The following is a 17111-nucleotide window of genomic DNA, read 5'->3' on the forward strand; positions in this document are numbered from 1 at the left end:
TTGCATCAATATTCTCTTTCCTCCCTTGCATTCTTCTGATGAGACACAAATTTTCCACAATTATTTAAAAGGGAGAGAGACCGGCAGGCAGGCAGGCCTGCTGAGTGAAAAAAGACACAGACATACATACAGGGAAAGAAAATGTGCCCTATGAAATTTATCCTTTCCCTTCCAACAAATCCATCTGTACCAAAGTCCCACATCTCTCTGTCACACACATTCACAAATGCTCATCCCAACACCAAGCAAAGACATTTGTCTCCATCCTGACCTCCCAGTCCAATTATATATGTTCCACGTGGGGGGGTGATCCATGTAGAAACAGATTCTTTACGACTCCAAAACCACACCACTTTGATGGCTTTTTCCCTTTGGTGGTTTACAAACGTGGGAGAAGTTTGATCCTTCCAACACACACTTTCACCGCAGCTGATGCCTCCACACCATCACAATTTCCCAGCGACTCTTTTAAAAAGTACAGAAAGCAAACAACAAAAAAGGTCTGCTTTAGGAATTTCTTCCAGGGGTGGGGAAACCTTCGGCATGCTGGACGCTGCTGAACTCAAAGTGCCATCAACGCCGGCCTGCGCGGCCAATAGTTAAGGCTGATGGGACTTGTAGTCCAATATCCGGAGGGCCAAAGGCTCCGTGCCCCTGCTGCGCCCTATCATCCACAGCAACCCCACAACAAGCCTTCCCATCCCCCTCCTGCACACACCACGGGGAGGGGAGGTGGGGTCCGACGCATACCACCCTTCAGACTTTCACTTGACCCCATCAGCACGCGAGCACGCAGCCCAACTCCGCATCATGGTCTCAGTAGTCCTTATCAGAGATAGCCAAGTGCGCACACACGAACTGAAGACTTGGGAGTACTTGTGGGGAGGGGTATTTTGGAGCTGGGGACAGACCCACCCCGCATTATAGCGCTCTCGAAAGAGAATTGTTGGCTACGAAAGGGCAGGACGCCGCCGCCGCCTCCCACCCGTCCAAGGCAACATACACCGACTTCACTTACCGGCCGCGTTGAGTTAAAAAACAACACCGCAACACCTCGATCCTGGAGCGCTGGGCACGGGATGGGGAGCCCTCTCTCCTCCCCGACGATGGCGCTAACTGGAAGCTGCAAAGGAGCCCGGAGAGGGGGAGCCGATGGATCGGGGCTTCGGCGTCGGCAGCATCTCCTCCCGGGCTGCTATTTTGACCGGCCCGAGCCCCCCATCTCTCTCCCCCCAACCCCCTTCCGGCTTGTTTGTTTGGCGAAAGAGGACGCAGCTCAGGGCGCAAAGTTTCCCTGCAAGTTAGCGGCGGTTTCCAGAGCCCGAGCGAGCGGGCAAGGCTATGCGGGCTTGGGATCTTTCTTCGGCGCCTGCCTGCGCCCTCCTCCTCCTCCTCCTCCTCCTGCCGACACCAGCCGAAGCGGCTGCTCCCGGAGTGCGTGCGCGCTTGTTGTGTCGGTGTGCCTGCGCGCGCGTCCCTAACGCTGCCTCTCCAGGGCTGTAACCATTGTAGCCAGCCGCGAAGCAGCCTCCCCCGCCTGCCTCTCAGCCACTCACGCCCCTCGGGGAAGCTGCTGACACAAGCTCGATGGGATCCCGTCTCCCGCTCGCTCTCTCCCTCCTGTCCCGCCCCGTTCTGGGGCCCTGGCAGGTCTAGCCGCTCTCTGGTTACTAAGCCAACCTCCAGGCCTCCTTGCTGTTGTTGCTGCTGCCGCCGCCAAGAGCAACGTGGTTTCTTCCTATCCTTTAACTTTTTCAAAACGCTCCAGGAAAGCCGCCCGTCTTTCCAAGATGATAAAGCTAGGTTTTTTTTTATTTTCCTGGACTTCGCACTCGCTCCCGCACATTAATCATTTTGTATTTTATCTTCCATTCTTTGCAGCGGCTTGTGCACAAAATAAGATTTAACGTCGTTTAATATGATATCTAATATATTATATTTAATATAATATGAGACTTTTTCCTGTGCTTTGCATTGCTCCTGCAAAAAATAAAAATAATGATAATAATAATAATAATAATAATAATAATAATAAATATAATACTTTCTTTTCTATTCTTTGCATTGGCTCCTACATACAATAATTATAATATGGGTTTTTTCTCTGCTTTGCCTTGGCTCCTACTACTTTATTACCACTGCTAATACTGTAAAAAATACATATGCAAAGAACAATGCAAAGAACAAAAAGGAATAACTTATTGTTCTTGTTGTTGTTTGTTTTTACTCGCTATTCTTCACATTGGCTCCTATATGTTATTTATTATTATTGCTAAATATTATTGTTAAAAATACAGTCTGAACCAAAGAACCTCTGGATATTGACTAAGAAGCCTCACTGAATTCAGTGGGATTTACTTTGGCAATAACCTTGTTGGATGCACACAGTAAATGAAGAGACCAGCGGTGTGGAGCAGCGACTGCCACATTTTTCATAGCTGGGACTATCATGTCATCCTCTGGTTGCGACTATTATTATTATTAATTACATTTCTACACCACCCTTCATCTGAGGATCACTGGGTGGTCTACAATATAAATCTGCATGCCAAAGAAATAACTTTTTCTCAAAGAAACTCACCGAAGTAAACACAACCAAAGGGAGGTTACACTTTTCCTCTCCATTCCCCCTCCCACATCACTTCCAGACTGTCCTCACTTTGCAGATTCTTAAAAGGAGAGAGCATCTGTTGCACACAATGTTCCTCACAGACAGTTTGGGAACCACAGGTGTAGATTGTTGGGGGGAGGGGAATTATTACAAGATAAAGGTAAAGGGACCCCTGACCATTAGGTCCAGTCGTGGCCAACTCTGGGGTTGCGGCGCTCATCTCGCTTTATTGGCCAAGGGAGCCGGCGTACAGCTTCCAGGTCATGTGGCCAGCATGACTAAGCCGCTTCTGGCGAACCAGAGCAGCGCACGGAAACACCATTTACCTTCCTGCTGGAGCGGTACCTATTTATCTACTTGCACTTTGACGTGCTTTCCAACTGCTAGGTTGGCAGGAGCAGGGACCGAGAAACGGGAGCTCACCCCGTCGCGGGGGTTCGAACCGCCAACCTTCTGATCAGCAAGCCCTAGGCTCTGTGGTTTAGCCCACAGCGCCACCTGCGTCCCTTTATTACAAGATACCACCTTACAATAACTAACTATAGCTTTGCAATAACTGAAGTGTGTGTGTGCCTAATTTTCTATTGCTTGCATTCCCCTTCCAGTGTTGAATTTTGGGGTGTTGGAGCAGGGAGCTTAGCGCTTTTACTTTGCAGTGCACAATTCACATGGATGGTGCTGTTATTTACTACAGGGAAACAGGCAGAGGGTCTTCTTGGTAGTGGCACCTGCCCTGTGGAACGGCCTCCCTTCAGATGTCAAGGAAATAAACAACTATCTCACTTTTAGAAGACATCTGAAGGCAGCCCTGTTTAGGGAAGTTTTTAATGTTTGATATTTTATTGCTTTTTTATTATTGTTATTAATATTCTGTTGGGAGCCGCCCAGAGTGGCTGGGGAAACCCAGCCAGATGGGCGGAGTATAAATAATAAATTATAATAATATTATTACTACTTTGCTTTATTATTTGTACCTATGAGCCACCTAATAAAATACATTCTGTAGGTGACATACACCATCAAAACAAGATTGAAAACATACCATGCAACAATTCCAATGAAATAACTGTAAAACCAGCAAGAGCTCATCAATAAAATTCATCATTTTTCAATCCTGTTATTATGGTGATTGCTAATAATAATGATAATAGTAACCACAATATACATATTTTTCTAGCTCAGTTTACATTGCACTGCTTTGTATACACAACCTTAGTCATTCTTACCGCAATAAAGTAGATCTGTGTTATATTCTCAGGACGTAGGTTAAGAAGGGGAACGGACGTTCTCTTTCCGGGACTGTCTGAGTGGCAGGAATGAAGGACAGAAGCCTGATATTACAGAGGGGCAAGAAAGGGTTGTGTCTACAAGGCCGCTGTGGGTCCTGGGTCAATGTGAAGGGTGGATGGATTCGCAACACTAGCCTGCTAGTGCCCAGAGCAGGTGGGAGAAGAGGTAAAACCTTACTGGAATAAATGACCCATGTTTTACACCTCTCTGGTGTGGTTTCAGGAATGAAAGTATCCGGTGGCACGCAATACCAACACCTCTTTTGTTGTTGTTAAAAAGTGTGCCACTTACCGTAACAACTTCATGGTAAGTAAAGGTAAAGGGACCCCTGACCATTAGGTCCAGTCGTGACCAACTCTGGGGTTGCGGCGCTCATCTCGCTTTATTGGCTGAGGGAGCCGGCGTACAGCTTCTGGGTCATGTGGCCAGCATGACTAAGCTGCTTCTGGCAAACCAGAGCAGTGCACGGAAACGCCGTTTACCTTCCCACTGGAGCGGTACCTATTTATCTACTTGCAATTTGATGTGCTTTCGAACTGCTAGGTTGGCAGGAGCTGGGACCAAGCAACGGGAGCTCACCCCGTCACGGGGATTCGAACCACCGACCTTCTGATCGGCAAGCCCTAGGCTCTGTGGTTTAACCTACAGCGCCACCCGCGTCCCTTCATTGTAAGTACCGGCACATATTTTTCTACTAAAAAAAAAAGCACTGGATGTATCTGTCTTGAATGCTTTAGCTGAGATTCCTGAATTGCAGGTGTGTGGACCAGATTTCCTTGGGGTTCCTTCTATGGATCTCTACAGCCCCGAGGATGCAGAACACCAAATATGAAGAGGCTTGGAGACAAAACACTTTCCTAGCCCAAAGGAGACTGAATATCAAAATGAACCAAAACATGTAATCTTTATAAAAAGAGATTGTGGAATTATATGAAGGCATCTTTCCACCAGGCCCACTGCTTTTAGAACTCTCTCTGTTCTGCCACCTCTACCGTTATCTCCCCCTCCCCATTTCTTCCCCCTAAAATAGAGTTAAAAATAACCTGTAAGAAACGCCTAAAAACGATTACCTACCCTCAAACGAATCATTTCAAGGTTGCCAGAGGCAGAGCTTTTCAACCATGCCTGGGTAAACATGAGAGTTTTTAACAGTGAGGGCCTAAACTGATGTTTTCCAGTGGCAATGAAGATAAACTTGGAAAGAGTGAACTCCTTGGATCAGAAAAACAATAGTGGGAATGGCTGGAGCTCTTCCAAAGAACTTGTCTCCAAATTAAGATAACAAAGACGCTACAAAGAGTCGTGTGGCTCCTTCGAGACTTAAGGAGACATTTATTAAGGCATGGAGCAGGGGTAGACAGAAGATTGTCTGAGATCTGCTGGTAGATCTTCAAAATCCCACTATCTGCTTTCTGGAAACAATTGAATATATTTTTGTTCCAATGATCTTTCCCAGCTGAATGAATGGGTCTTTCTGCCTTGGGTGTCTCCTCTTTCTGTTTTTAAACTCATCTGTTTATGTTTTTTTTAAACGTTTTCCACTGTTTTTATTTCACTTTGCCCATCACCTTAAGATGCTTGTGCAATTAAAAAGTAATAAGAAATATATTTTTAAAATATCTTTATCTGCTCGAAGAAGAACTCACGTGGTATCATTGCTTTGCTTGGTATTCTTTTGTCGCACCTAATATAATTTTTGCCAAAGTGCTTTGTTTTGAATTGTTGTCAATAATTCACAGTATGTTGTTTCTTTCAAATCAGGGGGATGTGCATGTAGCAGACTTGATGCAGCAAACATAATGCAGACTTTGTGTTTTTTGGGAGCGAAGCTGCAGCAGGAGAGTGAGTAAACAATTACAAGCTTCAGTGCTCCAGCTTGGAAAGTTGCTGTGTTTACTTGCAAAACAGTCCCTATGGAAGACCCACGGGCATATAGCTTTCAGGAAACTTCCCTACCAGGCATTCTGAGGAAAAATGAACTGCCAGAATCCTGTCACAGCAAAGTTTCTAAGCATTTGTCTCAATCCAGTGAAGATTATCTGTGGGCGAAAACTGGCCTTTATTGTCCTGGTCTTCATCTTCACCATACATTTAAATCAGCATCATATCAATTTAAACAATGCAGAATGGTGTGAAGGGTCATGATAATAATAATAATAATAATAATAATAATAATAATAATAATAATAATAATTTATTATTTATACCCCACCCATCTGGCTGAGTTTCCCCAGCCACTCTGGGTGGCTCCCAATCAAGTATTAAAAACAATACAGCGTTAAATATTAAAAACTTCCCTGAACTTCAGATGTCTTTTAAAGATGGGATAGCTACTTCTTTCCTTCACATCTGAAGGGAGGGTGTTCCACAGGGTGGGCGCCACTACCGAGAAGGCCCTCTGTCTGGTTCCCTGTAACCTCACTTCTCCCAATGAGGGAACCGCCAGAAGGCCCTCGGCGCTGGATCTCAGTGTCCGGGCTGAACGATGGGGGTGGAGACGCTCCTTCAGGTATACAGGACCGAGGCCGTTTAAGGCTTTAAAGGTCAGCACCAACACTTTGAATTGTGCTCGGAAACGTACTGGGAGCCAATGCAGATCTCTCAGAACCGGTATTATGTGGTCCCGGCGGCCACTCCCAGTCACCAGTCTAGCTGCCGCATTCTGGATTAATTGCAGTTTCCGGATCACCTTCAAAGGTAGCCCCACGTAGAGCCCCACATGAGCAGTTCAAAATGTTTTGCTGCCCAGAACAAAGGGCAGTCTGGTACACCTCCCCTCCCAAATTCAACATACTGGTTTGGCAAAGCCTCTCCTCCTCCCAGAGGGGAGGGGTTGTGAGCGGGAGCAGCCTCCCGCGGGGACAGAGAGCCGTATTCAGCTCCCTGCTCCTGATTGGTTCTGCTGTCGCGGCCAAGCCTCCCAGCCGACCAATAGGGCTGGCTGGTGGGCACGGCTAAATGCGTTTAAACAGCCACGGCAGCCCTCTTCTCTCAGTCTGTTCCTGCTTTGACCTTGCCTTCAGGAAGAGTGTGGACTTCTGGTCGCACATTAAGGAGGACTTTGATGAACTGGCTGTATTATTCCCAGAAACAACTGTGTTTTGGTCCTCCCTTCTAAAAAGAAGGGTGTGGCGTGGCAGTCATAGCCCTATAGCTATTAACAAATACTTCTGAATCGTGTGGTGGCCCGTAAGCTGCTATATATGAATGGCCATGTGATTGGTCACATCCGATTCAGCGATGTGTTTTTGTTTCGTGACGATGGCGTCCATCTTTCTGATCAAGGAAATGATGTGTGGTTGGCAGACATCATCAGAAGTATTAGGAATTGGTTGCAGCTGTGAGGGTATTGGCGGTGAGCCTTTTGGCTCAGGTGGCGGTTAGGCATTGGAATGTGTGTGCTGTGTTGGAGGATTGGGTATGCGCCATCATCTACCCCTCCTCTTTTGGGTATTCCGTTAAAGGAATCCGGCGGTCGTGGATCCTGTCCGATGCCCTGCTAGTGGCTAAGGCCATGGCACGACCCCCGGTGACGTCATGGGGTTGCTTCCAGTTGTATTTGCATCAACAAGCTACTCCCATTGGTTGTTAACCCTGATATGACTCCCGGCTTTGTGGGGTGGAGTCTTGTATTGCTGTTTCATCCAGTGCCTAAGCCAATACTACTCACATGCTGTAACCAATAAAAGTTGTGGCCTAATTTTGCCCATTAACCAAAAATAACGTGTCTGTGTGTCTTATTATATTCCTATGCTGGTGGAGGGTCCTTGACTCACAATCAAATCTTACTTCACTGGCTCCTTCCACTGCCGCTGGGAGCAGGAGGCTAGATTAGGGTGTGCTGGGCAGCAAACACCTTCAAGACCTTGCTGGCATTCCCTGTTCCCCAGCATCTGCCGCCTGAGGCACCTGCCTTGCTTTGCCTAATGGTAGGACCTGCCCTGTTATACAGTTGTACCTCGTTTTGCGGCTGGGATCCGTTCCAGAGCCCCAGGCAGTAGCTGAAAAGGACGCAGGGCAAAGCGCCATGTCTGTGCACATGCGTGGAGCGGTTTGCGCTTCTGCGCATGCCCGAGTGGCAAACCTGGAAGTAACCTGTTCCAGTACTTCTGGGATTGCTGCGGATGTTCGCCAGAATGGACGCTAGACAAGGCGGACGTTCGCGGAGGTATTACTGTATATGCAATGGTTCGGAGGCCTGTCAAGGTCACTGTTTTCCTGACGAACGGATGGCACTTGTTAGAAGTACAGTTTGTGACCCATCACACATTGCTGTAGGGCTCTAATAAGAAGAACACAAGTTGCATGGCTTGCAATGAAATAGGGAAACGAACCATCATCGAACAGTGAAGTGACTCACGGCATAAGGGAGGTGGCGGAATTATGCGGCAAAAGGTATGGAAAGGAGGCAAAGGATTTCCCCAGCGGCTATTCAAAAATAAGAAGGCCAAGGGGACACAAAGCAGCTCTATATGCAATAGGGAAGAAGAGGCTCGCATGCCAACAATGCACCAATTGTGCCCAAGAGTCAAAGGGGTGTAGACAAATGCAAAAGGGTGATATTTGGAAAATACTGCTATGCCACTGCCCTAGAATTCCATCAGTGGGGAGCTGAAATCAGCACTTTGGAAAGGAGGTGGTGACTTGGGTTTCCCATCCCTCTAATTCAAACGTTTTCATATTCAAAATAAGAATATTACACAGGTCTGTATTCCAGCCAGCAATTGAAACATCTTCTACCAGTGGCAGAATCCAGGCTTCAAATTGGTCCCTAAACCTTAAGGGAATAAGCAAGATTTGGAAACCAGCATGCAATAGGGTATATTTCACGCTCGCCTTGAACGTCGCAAGTAAATTAACACTGCTGCTTCTCAATCCATTGCCAGCAATTTGGCAGAGCAGCCCAAGTTTGCATCTGCCAGGTGTGATGCCACAGGAAAGTTGTTTTCATACAAATGAGGCAGAGGTGATTTCAGGCTTTCTGGTGAGTGTACATTCCAGTAGCTCTCTAATTGACTGGTGTGCCAGTATAATGCAGCAAGTTTGCAAACATGCGTTTAGAGAGTCACCGTTTATGGCATCAGCTTTAAGTGTATTCCTTAAAAATTACCGTACTTTTCCATGTATAACACGCCCAAAATGTATAAGACGCCCCCTATTTTGGGGGACTAAGAATTAAGAAAATGAGGGAAGGTTGCCCAGAGTTGTTGAGCTTTTTTAAGGGGGGGATTGCTGAAAATCACTCACCCGCCTGGCTGACACTCATTTGTGTTGAAAAAGCCTAATGTCTGTCCGCCCGCCAGCAGAAGCAGCTTATTGCCCTCCCAATTGCCAAACCAACACCCAGTCAGTACCACCACTGGCCACAGACATGAATAACACACTGCAGACCATCTCTGGCTCATGGCATCAACCAATCCCACATCACCCCTAGGCACTTGTATAAGATGACCCCACATTTTATACATAATTTTAAAGTAAAAAAACCCCCTAGTCTTAGACACGGAAAAGTACGGTAACTTGTGTGGTGCTAGCTTAAATTGTGTTCTAGCTTAAATGGTGTTGCAACCTGATGTAATGCCTTATTGTTGCGTGATGGACAGTGGAAGCAGCCCCCTGACTATTCATCTGAAGGACAGAGGCACCACCATTTCCTAGACTGCAGGGAAAGGATGCGCTTCTCCAAACTGGCCCTTCAATTAAGGTTGCAATCCTATACACACCTGGGAGTAAGCCCAATTGAAATCAATAGGGCTCCTACTTATCAGTGGGGTTTACTTCTTAATATACATGCATAAAGAAGGCTGATTGCTGAAGAATTGATGCTTTTGAATTATGGCGCTGGAGGAGACTCTTGAGAGTCCCATGGACTGCAAGAAGATCAAACCTCTCCATTCTGAAGGAAATCAGCCCAGCACGTTCACTGGAAGGACAGATCCTGAAGTGAGGCTCCAATACTTTGGCCACCTCATGAGAAGAGAAGACTCCCTGGAAAAGACCCTGATATTGGTAAAGATTGAGGGCACAAGGAGAAGGGGACGACAGAGGACGTGATGGTTGGACAGTGTTCTCAAAGCTACTAACACGAGTTTGACCAAACTGCGGGAGGCAGTGGAAGACACAAGTGCTTGGCGTGCTCTGGTCCATGGGGTCACGATGAGTCAGACACAACTAAACGACTAAACAACAACAAATACATGCATAGGATTGCCCTTTAAGTTAGTTTTCGGAAACCTTTCTCCAAGTGAAGCAGATGGAAAAAGAACCTCTGTGGTGGCATCCCAGCTTTGGAATTTCCTCCCCAGGCCAGGACGTTCACCTGGTACCTTCACAATTATAATTTAGATGCCAGGCTAAGTCACCTGTTTCCACATCTTTGGAACTCTCCAGGGAAACACAAATGTATGGCTTTGACACTTCTGTATTTTTTAATGAAAACTCTGGAGGCCCTTTTATTCCCATCTGTACTTAGAATATGTGCTGTGCAAGTATGATTTTCAAATGCTGCTGGGTTTTAATTCAACTCTTACGTTGTAATCATTACATTTTTAGGTGCTTTAAAATGGTTTGCAAACTGCCTTGTGAGGGCAGTATGAAAGTCAGGTTAGAAATCCTTTACAGAGACACACACACAAATGGCTCTGCAGGATACATCAATCTTATTGTGTGCAGAATTGTATTTGTGTAGCATGGAAAGTCCAGAGAGGGTTGAAAAATGAGAGTGGGCCTTTTCAGTGCTGGCCCCCTGTTTGTGGAATGTTTTCCCTGGGGAGGGCACCATCTTTATTTATCTTCAGCACCAGGCAAAATCTTTCCTTTTTACCTTTACCCCTTTTCCCCTTATTTTATGGCTTTCAAGTAGTCATGGCCTCTTTTAGTGGGGTAGGATCTGTAAGCAGTAACTTTTTTTTACAGATCAATATTGCCATTCCTGCAGTTTGGGAGAAAAGGATACATGAAACAAATGTTTCATGCCCGGCCTCTTCCTCAAGCCTCTGAGCCTCATTGCTAGAGAAAGCAATGGAAACTGGCTGACATAAGCAAGTTTATGGCTTGTACGTATCTATGTAAATATGTTGGTTTGGTGTCAACATATTCACTTGGCAACAGAAGAAACGTGTTTGAGTCGATCTCGCTTCTACTTTTACAGGCCTCTGTTAAAAACGTTAGTACCTGAAACTGCGTTCTGGTCAATATACAGTATTCCCTTCCTCGTTCTTTTTCACCCTTCCCTGTTGTTCTTGATCAACCATGAAGGGGGATGTGGAAGGCTGGAATGTTGAAGGTGTATTTTTTTTTTTTTTTTTAATGCTCATCTTTACTTGTCTAATGTTGTAATTGCCTTCACAGCCTTCTTATGCTCAGAAACTGCAGATGTTAAGAAGGGCAGCCTCTTAATTATAATTGACTTTTAATTAAGAGGCTAGGCTTGCATCTCTGCTTTCTGGGCCCTGGAAAGCTATGAAAGGCATCAACGTAATTTTTAGCCAAGTTTCAACACATGTAAGTGCTGCTAATTGCAAACTACGTTTTTTACAGGAGGAGGGGGATTTTTTATTTTTAGCTTATTTGCGTTTTTATTCTTCGGAAATAATCTGATAGGTTGATATGGAGCGATTTATAGTTTCCAAGCTTTCATATTTCCGTAGCATTAAACTCCTATCTTAAACTAATGGCAAGCGTAGAATTCTTCAGTCACCAGAGGAAGCAATATAGACTCAACAACTTCCTTTCCAGCTGTTAAGTGAAGCATTGTCTCAGTGCCTTATCAGACGAAAAGGCACACACACGCACACAAATCCCACCAAAGACAACGTAATGTCCATATTCCACAACTCTGAAAGTCTTTATGGTTTAGTAGTAGGTAATATTGTTTCCCCACAAAATGTGCCCAGACCTCTCCCATTATTTCAGCTCAGTGGTTTTCCCTTGGTGATGCTGAAAGCTGTAATTTATCAAACCACAACATTATTATTATTATTTTCCCTTTTTTGTATTTGACTTTTACTTGTGATATTTTAGGGCACTGTAAATCACTTATGGATTATCTTTGAAATATGGAGCTGTATGTACATTACCTAAACATAAATAAACAAGTACAAAATAAAGAAACGATGAGTGGTTTTCCTCCTTGTAGCATCCTATCCCAGCACTATGATGGGGAAGAAAGCCGTTCCAAACTCCTGTGTCTCTTCTTAACTTTGAAAAGTACCTTCTGATGTGGTTTCATTTTTACAAACTCTTAAGAGGAAACAGGAAGGGACATTTCCGCCCCCCCTGGAAAAGGTTGGTGGGTCACTAAAAACAGCTTTGCAGGCCAGGTCTGGCTAATGGGCTGTCAGTTCGCCACCTTTTCTGTAAGCCATCTAGATTCTTTATGGAAAGGATAGGGAACCTGTGGCCCTCCAGATGTTTGGACTCCAACACCTGCCCCTGCCAGTGTAGCCAGTGGTGATGAGTAAGTGTAATGGGAATTGGGGGTTGCTCGTGCGTAAGTTGCCGCCACTCTCGGCGAGGTTGCCTGGATAAACCTTCCCCTGGCTGGACAGTCCTGATTCCGCGTCTGTCTCAGTCACTGGCAGAATCCGTCAGTGGGCGTTTCCTGAACTTCTTCCAACATAAAAGTTCCTTGATGGATAGTCTCCGCCTAGCCTCCCTGCACGGAAGTCTTCTGCGCAGGGTGGGTGTGGGCAGTGGAGAACCCGTACTCTCCTCGCTAGTCTCTGGTGAAGAGTCCTGGAGCCATCTCTCCAAAGCCCGCCTCTGCCCGCCTTTCTCCCTGGTGTAACACTGATTTCCTTCCCCGGTCACTGAGTCCCCTCCTTTCCTGCTGGGACCTTCTCCGGCATCGCTTGGGAGCCCTTCCTCCACTCCTGGGTGCGATGGCAGTTCCCTGACAGTAAGTTGCAGGGTAAGTGGCAATCTCACAATGTGAATGAGAAGTCAAGGAACAGGTTTACCAGGGACACTTTGAAATTCCTGCATGAAGCAGGATCTGGATGGTCTACAAGGCCCTCTCCAACGATATGATCCCACTTTCACTGCCACTTTACATGGTGAGAATACCAAAGCCTAGGCACGTGTCTCTACACCTTCCACAGGGAGTTGAATCATGCCTACTTCCTTTCTATTTTAATGAAGAAAGTGGTGGGAATAATGCTAATAAAGTAGCTTGTGCTACATTTCAGTCCATAAAAATGAGATTACCCATTTGAGAATTGTCAGCATGCAAACCATAATTTTAATGAAATGACTGGCTTCCTTTTTTAAAATCATTTACGTAAAAAAAATATCAAATCATCATCATCATCCCACCCTCTGATTTGTATTTGAGCACTCATAACAATTAATTGGTGGATAATTTAACAACTTGACCTAACTTTTGAGCTGTAGCCTTCACATTATGAGGCATAATAACTTTTTTTTTTTAAAAAAGCTGAAATTTGTATCCAATGAACATGGGGCAGGAGGGAATCTTTTATAATAGCAAAAACAACCATTTTCTATGGTGAGCTCTTCTATACAAAAGTAATTCTATTTGATTAGCAAAATAATTCCCGTATTCTTGGTTCTTGGGCTGTCTTCTGGGGAAATGAATACGAACATTCCATTTTGCTCTAACAAACACATTACAGTTAGGAGCTTCCTGTAATCAGCATCGTAATTTGCGCAGAACTCAATAGGATATCATCTTATCACAGTCACTTGGCATTTCAAAAAATGCACTTGCAGGGGTACCTGGACGCAGGGGAGAGGAATGTCTGGAGGGCCGATAGGAAAATGCGTGTGCGAATATTGGCTTGTGTACGTGCGGGAACATTAATATTACTGAAGTACCTAATGTTGTTCTGGGAGGGTAATTGAGCCCTTTTACCAACTAGAGATTGTATACTGTACACCTTGCCCCTTCTCTGGAACAGGCCCTGCTGTGCTTGGAAGATCCTACAGCAAAGTAGCTACTGGGGTTTTGTTCCCTAAAGAAAAAAGAAAAGAAAAAAAGTACCGTATTTTTCGCTCTATAACACGCACCCGACCATAACACGCATGTAGTTTTTAGAGGAGGAAAATCCGTAGGCATGCCACCCGTAGGCATTCCCTCCATAACACGCACAGACATTTCCCCTTACTTTTAGGAGGAAAAAAGTGAGTGTTATGGTGCAAAAAATACGGTAATTTGCAAAAGCTGAAGGCAGAATGTTCTTTCCCCTGCCCCAAGTAGTGAATTTCTGAAGATAATCCGTCTCTTGGTTTGAATTTTGACAAGTTTCACTTGGCTAGTTCTTTCCTTTTTTCTGTCACTTGATTTCTTCTCATAGAAGAGATTAATGTTTTCATTCTTGTGTGTTTTACCTGCGGTCACAGTGGCTGCACGCAGACATCACAATAGGCGATGCATTACTGCGATGACAAAAAGCCTAGGAGAGCCTCAGGCTCTCACACACTCCCTTTCCCTCACCTTCCAACACAACCGTAGGGAGATCACAAACTTCTGCTTCTGCTTTGGGCCTACCACAGTTTAGCATTATATCTGAACCCTAAAACTCTGGTTATGCTGAAGCAGGGTTTATTTGAAATATGACCCTCCTGCGCATTGCAGTCCTCTCCCTGCTGCACCTGTGTAAGTGCTATCATGGACTGAGGGAAACACAACATCTCCCCTCATTACTAAACTTTCCAGATTCTGCAACACTGCAGAAATAACAGCACTAATTGATTCAGATTTGATTACAGTCTGCAATCTTACACAAACACATACCTGAGAGTAAGACCTCTTGAACTCAATGAGGCTTACAGGACTGCGCCATTAATCATGTTTCCTATATCTGTAAGCAGTTTTAGTTTAGTCCCGCTGGGGAGGGTGGGATATAAATAAAATTTATCATCATCATCATCATCATCATCATCATCATCATCATCATCTTTTGCTAGCAGCCTTGTACCCAGTGTTGCTTGGGGATTCTAAGAAACTAAGAAACCCAGCAACTCAGTGCAGTTTTGAAAGGTTCAGTCCACCATCTTCATTCAAAATGTCACCCACCTGCTCCTTGATCTCAGGAACAACCATGAAAAATCCAGATGCACAGTGAACAAACAGCTTTCCAAAATGTATAATAAATGTCATTTCCATTTATCTTCCTCTGCAGAAATGTTCAAGAGGGAATCTAGAGGTCATTGCTTTGTTCCAAGAACTGGAGGAGGTTGCCCCATCCTTGTTTTGCTGTGGTTTCATAATAATCATTCCTAATTCTTTTTTCTTCGCAATTCTCTGTAGACGAGATCCACCTCACATGCATAAAACTTGGTACAATCCCCACCCACACAGTCTGCTTGTCTCATTTTTGCTTCCTTTTAACCCAGCAGGGACTTGCTTTCATCCGTTTTGGCCCACCACCACTTGGATTCTGCCTACTCTGCCCCTCGCATAATTTTTTAAAACCTTAGTGTCTCAAGTTTTCTCTGGTGTGCATTTTCGCATTTTTGTCAGTGTCAGCCACTCCCACATTAGAGTGTGCAATGAAAAAACAGAGGCCTGACTGTGAAAAGGGGGGGGGGAGTTTCTAGCAATGTTTCCCCGCCCTGAAATTATGATTATTTGTTTAATGGTGAAAACAGCAATGAAAGCTACGTGAGTGTGATTGATATGTTCATGCTGGGATTAACTAACTTGTAGCATAGAGCTATACATCAGATTCAGGGATAGGCCTTCTAGATGAATGGGATTGTTAAGTTGAGGGTGAACATATCAGACAACACAGCGATTCTTCAAACAGCTCTTGTTTATTCACAGGCCCAGAACAGAACTGGACTGAAGGGTTCAGCCAACCTGCTTATGTAGAGCTCCACTACAAAGCAACAGTAACAACTTTCTGTAACTATCCAATCACTGAACGTCACTTTCAATTCCTTATTTGCATATGTGGACTTGAGTGAAAACTATCTACAGGATCCCCCTGCTGGCCCAGGGTGAGAACTTCAGTACATAACAGGGATAGGCCTTCCAACTCCCATCAGCCCCCATCACTGTGGCAACTGGTCAGGGATGATGGGAGTTGGAGTCCAGCAACAGCTGAAGTGGCTAAAGGTCCCCCACCCTTGCAATACATATGTCAATACATATGGGATACAGTAAGCCTGCAACGTACGCACATTTAACTTGCACGCATTCAGAGTTACGCACTTGGGAATTATTATTATTATTTTACAGATTGGAAAGGGGGCGGACTTCCAGGAAAAAAAGACTTCAGCAATCTCATCCAATGTGGGCGTGTTCCCCTGGAAGGTAACCTGCACATAAATTATGGGCTTAGAATTATAGAATCACAGAGTTTTGGAAAGGACCCCAAGGATCATCTAGTCCAACCCCCTGCAACAAAAGGGATGACTGTACCCAACTACACACTACATAAGTAAATTCCACTGTGATCACTAGGACAGCCTCCTAGTTAAGTGTATATGGGAATGTAGCCCGATATTATACTGTAAACTATAATAAACAAGAGCCGAGGGGAAATTTCATTGCACTTTAAGGTAGGGCAGTCCCAGCTACACCTGCTAAGATTTCCTCTTCTGCACATCCATTAAAGGTGCACCATCCTTGCCCTCTTTTGCCTCTAGCAACCCTATCCTAAAGTAACCACAGTGCATTTGGAATAGCCGTGACTGGCCTCCTGTCATTTCAGTCCTCAGTTGCTTAAACTGACCTTAAGGGGTGGCTCTCTGGTTTTAATAGCAGTGCCAGGGACGTGCATGTTTATATCCATTTTTCTGTCTTAATTCTCTCCCGTCCCTGAAGCTGCTATAAAGAGACTGTGGAAAAGATATGGGCACAACACAGGTGCTTTTGGGTTTGGTTTGGTTTTTCCATTGCAGGGCTAATAGCAGCTTGGTAGGCAATTTAGATCAGGGAAACGGTATGGAGGGCAGAAAGCAGAAATATGCCCCTGTGCCAGCACACATTGAATAGGTGAATATGTCCTTTTAGGTTTTTCTCAATTTCTCATCCCCCCCCCCTTTAAGGTCAGTTCTCCACATTTCCACATCAGTTTTCACATTATTATTAAAAAGGCCTCATGAAAACGCTAACAGGATTTTAGTACAAAATTCTCCAAACAGACACTTTGCCTGATATAAACATTCTCGCAAGCACAGCCTCCCAATGAAATGCATTTGTATGTGTCGTTTTCATAAATACAGTATATGCCGCGCTTTT

At 45.0% G+C, this 17111-nt stretch overlaps 1 protein-coding gene and 2 long non-coding RNA genes across 3 annotated transcripts in view; 2 read left to right on the top strand and 1 right to left on the bottom strand.

Annotated features, from left to right (window-relative positions):
* The window catches only part of PTPN13 (protein tyrosine phosphatase non-receptor type 13), a 158436-nt gene extending 156887 nt beyond the window's left edge, over positions 1 to 1549 (bottom strand). Inside the window, exon 1 of the mRNA XM_053404141.1 lies at positions 1019 to 1549. The gene's annotated coding sequence lies outside the window, so the exon portion shown is untranslated. The remainder of the gene's footprint in view (positions 1 to 1018) is intronic.
* Positions 1550 to 10018: 8469 nt separating this feature from the next.
* On the top strand, positions 10019 to 13326 carry LOC128421402 (uncharacterized). Its single transcript, XR_008332303.1, has 2 exons — positions 10019 to 12352; positions 12806 to 13326. It is a non-coding gene; the product is annotated as an uncharacterized LOC128421402 (long non-coding RNA).
* Positions 13327 to 15496: 2170 nt separating this feature from the next.
* On the top strand, positions 15497 to 16589 carry LOC128421403 (uncharacterized). The gene is made up of 2 exons (XR_008332304.1): positions 15497 to 15865; positions 16107 to 16589. It is a non-coding gene; the product is annotated as an uncharacterized LOC128421403 (long non-coding RNA).
* The last annotated feature ends 522 nt before the right edge of the window (positions 16590 to 17111 follow it).

This window comes from Podarcis raffonei, chromosome 9 (genome assembly GCF_027172205.1).
Source record: "Podarcis raffonei isolate rPodRaf1 chromosome 9, rPodRaf1.pri, whole genome shotgun sequence".
Classification (NCBI taxonomy): Eukaryota; Metazoa; Chordata; class Lepidosauria; order Squamata; family Lacertidae; genus Podarcis; species Podarcis raffonei.